The following is a 7,040-nucleotide window of genomic DNA, read 5'->3' on the forward strand; positions in this document are numbered from 1 at the left end:
AGAATGCAGTCGCCTTTCGCCTCAAAAATGTCACCCTGTTTAATCAGCGGTAACGTGTTCAAAATATTCAGCAACTATGACAGCAGCTGACTACAGCTGAACATGAATCAACAACCTCGCGCTGCGTCGATGTCTCTGTATGCTTAATCTCAACTTTCTAGCTTTTGTAGCTCCTGAGATCTCGACGGACAGACGGACGGACAGGCGGACATGGCCAGATCGACTCGGCTATTGATCGTGATCATTTATCTATTCTTTTCTTCGTTTCTTTATCTATAAATAGTTACAGTAAATTATTTAATTCTTAAGATTAACGTATAAATCGTTTTTTTTATTGAGGATTCACTTAAAGGGTTGTTTAATATGGTGTTAGTAATGTTTATTTAATAAGTTTACGTAGGAAGGTATACTTTTTTGGAATCGTGGGTCCATATGATTGACCAGTGTTTTTTTGCTCAACGCTCTTGAGAAACTTTTAGTAGACTTGATTTCGATAGGGTAACGTAATTTTCACCACTTAATTTTTTTGTCGCTCCTTAACCCCTTTAACTTTTTTTTCCCGTGAAACAGAATTTTTGTTTTTAGTTTTGTTATTAATAGTTTTGAATTCTATATCATTTTTATACCCGTTACTCGTAGAGTAAAAGGGTATACTAGATTCGTTGAAAAGTATGTAACAGGCAGAAGGCAGCGTCTCCGACCATATAAAGTATATATATTCTTGATCAGGACCAATAGCCGAGTCGATATGACCATGTCCGTCTGTCCGTCTGTCTGTCCGTCCGTATGAACGCTGTGATCTCAGGAACTACAAAAGCTAGAAAGTTCAAATTAAGCATACGGACTCCAGAAACAAAGACGCAGCGCAACTTTGTCGATTCATGTTGCCACGCCCACTCTAACGCCCACAAACCGCCAAAACTGCCACGCCCACACTTTTGAAAAATGTTTTGATATTTTTTCATTTTTGTATTAGTCTTGTAATTTTCAATCGATTTACCAAAAAACATTTTGCCACGCCCACTCTAACGCCCACAAACCGCCCAAAGCTGCTACGCCCACACTTTTGAAAAATGTTTTGATATTTTTTCATTGTCGTATTGGTCTTGCAAAATTTCTATCGATTTGCCAAAAAACTTTCTGCCACGCCCACTATAACGCCTACAAACCGCCAAAAACTGTGTTAAGACTCTCCTCCCTTCCACTAGCTGAGTAACGGGTATCAGATAGTCGGGGAACCCGACTATAGCGTTTTCTCTTGTTAAAATTAGTTATGGTATGACAAAAAAACAGTTTTTGTTGTTATTACAGCAAAGATGGACTTTGCATTTAAGGTATATGGATATAGGAGGTCCTGTCTTACACATCTTGCAATGTCCATAGTATTTAGGGATACTATAGAGCTAGCCCTTTTAGCATTCGATGGACGAATACATTAACAGTGTTAGTACGAATGTAATAGTGAATAGTAATAGTGCAACGTCCGTTTAAAATGTAAGAAGCGGCATGTGTTTATTCGTTTGGTCAAATATAAATGATTCCTATACAAAAGCCAGGCACTTGTAACCCATCTCCCCAGGCATTAATAATTCCTGACCACTTCTTTGAACGGTAATTAACATTGTAGACCTTCCATGAGCATGTCGGCAAAACATTGTAGACCTTCCATGAGCATGTCGGCAAAAACAACTCCTCCCATACCATAGTGGTAAGAAGCAACAATTGCAGGTCTTGAAACATCAATATATTTTTATACCCTTTACTCGTAGAGTAAAAGGGTATACTAGATTCGTTGAAAAGTATGTAACAGGCAGAAGGAAGCGTTTCCGGCCATATAAAGTATATATATTCTTGATTCTTGTCCGTCCGTCCGTCTGTCCGTCCGTCCGTATGAACGTCGAGATCTCAGGAACTATAAAAGCTAGAAAGTTGAGATTTAGCATGTAGACCACAGAAAAGGAGTGTCTCGCAATCGTCTGGGGAATTAGGAAACTTAGATGTTACTTCGAAGGCTACCGATTTGACGTGATTACGGATCACCTAGCCTTCAAGTGGCTCGACCAGATCGAAAACCCCACGGGCTGGATTGCCCCGGATAAGCCTCGAGGAATCCCGCTGTAATTGGATACAACGGAAAATGCAAGAGGTGAAGGACGACCCACAGAGCTTCGCCGACTACATCGTCGAGAACGGGCAAATCTATCGTTAGCTGGGAGATCGACCAGCGGATCAGGACTATGTACCCTGGAAACTGTGTGCCATCCGAGATGTAGGCAATGTAGAACAACGCAAACAGGCCGGGAACATGCTGACTCGCTTTTTGTGGATTTCGTTGGACCGTTACCGCGGTCGAAACAGGGAAACAGAATGTTACTAGTTCTCTTCAATTCCATCTCCAAATGGGCATAACTAGTCCCACTACGGGGCCGCCACGTTAATCAAAGCGTTCCGGAAACGCATACTAGCCGACTTCGGGGCCCCGAGAAAGTATGTGTGCGACAACGCCACCCAATTCACCAGTAAGACTTTCAGGGCGTTCCTGAGGGACCCCGGAGTTGACCTCCAATACACTGCACCGTATTGCCCACGAGAGAACCCAACCGAACGAGCAAACAGAACAATCAAAACAATGATATCCCAGTTTGTAGGAGAGAACTAGAACAACTGGGACGCCCTCTTACCCGAGATTTCGTTGGCGATAAATTCCAGCATCTCGTAGTCAACCGGGTATAGTCCCGCTTACATCCTATAAAGCTGGGAGCCCCGCCTGCCTGGATGCTGGTACGACTCGGGATCCCATGGACGTTAGACGAGATCTATAGTCACAGCGAGAGATACGCAAGAAGACAACCACTCCATCCACCTGGCCAACAACCTTCTGGACAACATCCAATCCCGTAGACGCCTGCGAAGAACGCACCCACTTGACCTCACCCAACATTAAGATATACATTTAACCTCTACACAAGTACATCTAAGGTACTTCCCTTATGTTAATGTCCCCCACGTAAACATTTCATTATTGTCCACTTGAACAGATTTTAAATTAATATACACACACGCTAAAACAAAAAAAAAATCTTTTAAAATCGTAGGTCATTTGTTTTGTCATTAGAAAACTTACGACACGCCACTTCGTCCCATAATAAACAAAAAAAACTATGCAATGCAACTCAAAATATAAAAAATCAGCCATTCAAGAAAGTACCAAACTCTGCGCTGACTTAGGCTTGAACATAAACCCCACTAAAGAGCTACGTACATAAGTATAAGCCGCCTGAGATCGACTAGGATCACTATATCCCTCAGGATAGTTGTATGTGACGAAGGTTCAGTGCGCGATTCTTCTTCTTCTACGGTGCCCATATTGAGTAGCATTTTTCTTTATGCAAGGCCTTATCCCTAACACATTCAACATCAACCTTTTCCTCTTCTATTATGGGGATTATGCCCATTGGTCTAGCTTCCTTACCAATTAATAGTTTCAAAGGACTAGTATTTGTGACTCGATTAGCCGTGCAATTCATGGCCAAATAAACTTCCTTTAAAGCTTCCTGCCATGATCTCTTACTCATCTCTACAGCTGTTAGCATAGCCTTCAGAGTGCTCATTACACGCTCAACGCTGGCCGTTTAGGCAACTACTACCCTTTGCAATTATGTATACCATATGTAAATCAATTTTTTGAAATAAACTAACTGTTTAAAGTCATTGCTGGTAAAGCTGCGGCCCGGATCAGCTATTAAACGGTACACCAAACATGCACATAGAAGATTTTAATGCCCCAATGCATCTGTTAGTGTCAAGGCTTAATGCGCCCACTCTAACGCCCACAAGCCGCCCAAAGCCATACCCACATTATGAAAAACGTTCTGATATTTTTACATTTTTGTATTAGTCTTGTAAATTGCTATCGATTTGCCAAAAAAAACATTTTGGCACGCCCACTCATACGCTCAAAACTGCCTCGCCCTCACTTTTGAAAATGTTTTTGATATTTTTTCACATTTTTTTTAGTCTTATAAATTTTACTCGATTTGCCAAAAATCTTTTTGCCACGACCACAAACCGCCAAAACTGTCAGTGTGGAAATTTCTCCTTTGCACTTCCAGCAGATGAGTAACGGGTACCAGATAGTCGGGGAACTCGACTATAGCGTTCTCTCTTGTTACCACTTATCCTTATCCAAAGCCTTTTTCCAACCCACGCTTCATGGACATGGTTTATTATGGACCACCTGAGTGCTTGTGGTTTTACACGCAGGCACCTATTTCGTCCATTTCTCTGTATCTTTTTCTGAAACATGCCCGACCTTAGTTCGTATATCTTTGCTAGTTCGTGTTACAATTCGTAATTTGGCATTTTTGTCACTAGTTCAGAAATCTCTTCATCTTACCTTACCTTTCCTTACCCTTGTGACATCAGAGCGTTTAGCATCTGGTAGTGGGTTCCTAGACAGAAAGTCTATATGCGCCATACTCTGTCCTTTTCTATACTCAATCTCAAACTCCTATGATTGTAAGTATGCCCAACAACGATAAACTCTAGGTGAAAAATCTTCTTATGGTGCGTAGCTTTAAGCGAATTGCAGTCTGTATAAACCACAAATGGGCGGCCATGTAGATACCGGCAAAAAAGGTTTGGCTGCATTGTATACAGCATGTTTCTAACTCATAAGAGTGGTACCTTGACTCTACATTTATAGTGCTCTTACTATAATACTCTATGACTTTCGGCATAACATCAATCTTGTGCATCAATATGGCACCAAATCCATCTGCGCTAGCATCAGTGTGCAGCTCAACGGGGTGCTGTGGGTCATAAATATTAGCACGGAGTCACTGACTAGAATTGATATTATCTCTTGACGCATCTGCTCATGTCTGTTGTGCCATTCAAATTGAATATTTTTTAAGTAATTGAAATGAAACATTATTTATATAGACTACAGGATAGGAGTATGCAACCTCACCTAAAGCTTTCAGTATGGCTATAAAAAGAAGCGTTCTTTAAGCCAAAGAGCATGGCTATAACCTCATATTGTCCTTCTGTTGTGACAAAGGATGTGCGTTCTATCGGTTTTGGCTTTATTGGTATCTGATAGAAACCGCTCTCCATATCGAGGCTTGTAAAATTCTTGCTTTCACATAGTCTGTCAATTTGATCTGGTATCAAGGCAAAGGATACTTATTAGAGATTGTGTTTCAGTTTAATTCTCGGTAATCAATGCACTCTAAAGAGTTGCTTAGTGCCATAACCAAAGCACTTCCCCCCAACTTATTTTCTGTCATAATGCAGCTGCATCCGCATTTTCAGTGTCTGGGTTAAACTTTGGTAGCGTCACTTTGCTGGGATGCGTCTTCATTTGGAATCTGCATGGATTTAATTAACTCAATAAAAGCTTTGTTTTAAGATTTCAATAATTCACGCCACTGTTCGCTAGAGAGGTCATGGGAGTAGACCGATCCCACCTGACGGATATTCAGTGCGCGATTTTTCTTCTTCTTCGGTGTCCATATTGAGTAGCACAGCAAGTCGCCTGCGTGTTGTTCTTACGATCGTTCTCATTAGACTAGATACATGAGCATCGCTCTCTCAATGCTTTACATCCATTTCGTTGTTCACATCTTCTCGGCCTTCTGAGAACATTTTCAACACCCTTCTTCAATATTGGTAAACAAAAATATTATTAAAACAAATTTAAAGATTTTTGTAAAATCTTAATGCTTTTTCTTGGCGAGGCTCTTGGTTAATATCTGTTAACATTTCATTCGTGCATTTATACTTTAACAAAACTAGAACATCCTTTACAACCTGCCTTACAAAATGATATTGTATTATATGTCATTGTTCTAGAATGGTAGACAGGATTAATGCTTGTGCGTTGCTGAGTATCTTTGTCTATTTCCACAACCTATTTCCCAAAACCTCCTTCGCATATTCATGGCCTCCTTAAATGCTGCCGATAGTGCCATGTTCTCCGCCTCAGTACTGCAGAGCGCTACGCTCGGCTGTTTTTCCGAACGCCATGAAATCGGACCACCAGCCAGAAAATAAATGTACCCACTGTAAGACGTCCGGTCAATCCTGTTACCTGCCCAATCCGCGTCCACAAATCCACAGAAAGGTTGGCCGCACTGTTTATAGTGTAGCTTCATGTCAACTCTTAAAGCAAGGTATCTGAACACAGGCTTTATGGTCGTCATAGTTTCAGCACGCGGATTTTCCGTTGTAGTAAGCTTACCAACAACGGATTGGTAAATATCTGGTTTAACTTTCTTGCTCTGATCGCTTGTGCAGTCAATCTGGACTCCTGCGTCCAGAGGTGTTTTTTCCGTCTTGCAATCTTCGCTGCCATGGCTACGCAATAAATCCTCGATATATGAGTGACCCAACGTAATCTCTCCAAGATCGCCATCTCGCTGTTACCATTCCCAAAATATGGTTTAGAAGACCCTTGTCAATGGACTTGAGAGATGAGAGAGAGCTATGAGAATATCGTCAGCATATACTCTTTCCGCTTCGTTGGTATAGACATGGTTCGTTGCCATAGGCAATAAAACCAAAATCCTTTAGAACATTATTAAGCTTTTCGTTTAATGCCCTTCCTAACTGCTTTAAGCCGTACATTGCCTTATTTTGCAATAATATCTTGTGTGAATTCTTTGCAATTAGGTATCCTTCCGGCTGCCTCATGTAAAGGGTCTCGCTTACATCGATATTGATGTACGCGGTGCACACTAGCAACTCCGCCGCTAGTACAATCATAAAATTCACACTCTCCAATCGATAAACCGGCGAAAAAGTTTTCAGATAATTAACGCCGAACAGCTGGAAGCACCCATATGCCATCAGTCGCGCCTTGAAGGCAGTATATGCGGCCGTTCGTATCGCGTTTTACATTGAAAACCCAGTTACATCCAATTGCTTGCTGGCCCTTTGCCAACTAGTGAATGGTACTTTCTCTTCACGTCCCCGCTTCCTTCAGCTTGCAGGAAACCGCACCTTAATTTTTCCAATGCCTGGGCCCATAACCAATT

Source organism: Drosophila santomea, chromosome 2L (assembly GCF_016746245.2).
Source record: "Drosophila santomea strain STO CAGO 1482 chromosome 2L, Prin_Dsan_1.1, whole genome shotgun sequence".
Lineage (NCBI taxonomy): Eukaryota > Metazoa > Arthropoda > Insecta > Diptera > Drosophilidae > Drosophila > Drosophila santomea.